This window comes from Cucurbita pepo, chromosome LG06 (assembly GCF_002806865.2).
Source record: "Cucurbita pepo subsp. pepo cultivar mu-cu-16 chromosome LG06, ASM280686v2, whole genome shotgun sequence".
Taxonomy (NCBI): domain Eukaryota; kingdom Viridiplantae; phylum Streptophyta; class Magnoliopsida; order Cucurbitales; family Cucurbitaceae; genus Cucurbita; species Cucurbita pepo.
Window position 1 is genome coordinate 9423551 of NC_036643.1, and position 1171 is coordinate 9424721.

A 1171-nucleotide genomic window follows, 5' to 3' on the forward strand; every position below is an offset into this window, starting at 1 on the left:
AGCTGGTGCCACTGGGACTTGGCACAAAAGACTTGGGCACTTTCATCATCGAGGTTTGCTTCAGATACAGTCAAAGAAGCTGGTAGAAGAACTCACTGACATTGATGATGACATGTCTCCTTACCGTGCTTGTAACTTTGGGAAGCAACATAGGCAACCCTTTCCTAAACAGGCATGGAGAGGCTCGAAAAAGCTGCAACTGGTTCATACTGATCTTTGTGGTCCTCAGCGAACACCATCACTAAATGGTAATCTTTATTACATTGCTTTTATTAATGATCTAACAAGAATGTGTTGGATATTCTTGCTGAAGCAAAAGTCAGAAGTTGCTGGTGTATTTTGGAAATTCAAAGCCAGAGTTGAGAATGAAGATGCATGCTTGATTCAGACTGTAAGATCAANGTGTTGGATATTCTTGCTGAAGCAAAAGTCAGAAGTTGCTGGTGTATTTTGGAAATTCAAAGCCAGAGTTGAGAATGAAGATGCATGCTTGATTCAGACTGTAAGATCAAATAATGGCAAAGAGTACACTTCAGAAACTTTTAATAGGTTTTGTAAAGAGGCTAGAATTGAACATCAATTGACAACACCATACACTCCTCAACAGAATGGCGTCAGTGTCAGGATGAATAGATTCATAATGGAGATGACGAGATGCATGCTTCATGAGAAGGATCTTCCAAAACGTTTTTGGGAAAAAGCAACAAACACTATTATGTGCTTGCAAAATCGAATTTCAACAAAAGTTGTGAAGGACACGACACCATTTGAAGTTTGGTGTGGTTACAAACCTTCTTTAAAGTTCGTTAGAGTATTTGGGTGTCTTTGCTTCATTTACATTCCACAGGTCAAGCGTGATAAGCTTGACAAAAAGTCAGAAGTTGGCATCTTTGTTGGCATGTTAGAAGAGTCTAAAGATGAACGACAAGATGCTTTGGTTGATGATGCACCTGTCCGAGGAGGAGCTTTCAGTGATCGAGAAAAACAAAATCTGGGAGTTGGTTGATCGACCTCTAAACAGAAAAATAATTGGAGCAAGATGGGTGTTTAGAAAAAAGGTTGGAGTTCACAACATCTAAATAAGGAGGAGTGTTAAAGATCACGTATTTGTTTAGATTGCTGTCAGTTAGTATCTAATTAAATCTCCGTTAGGAGTTAGATCTAGTTTTTT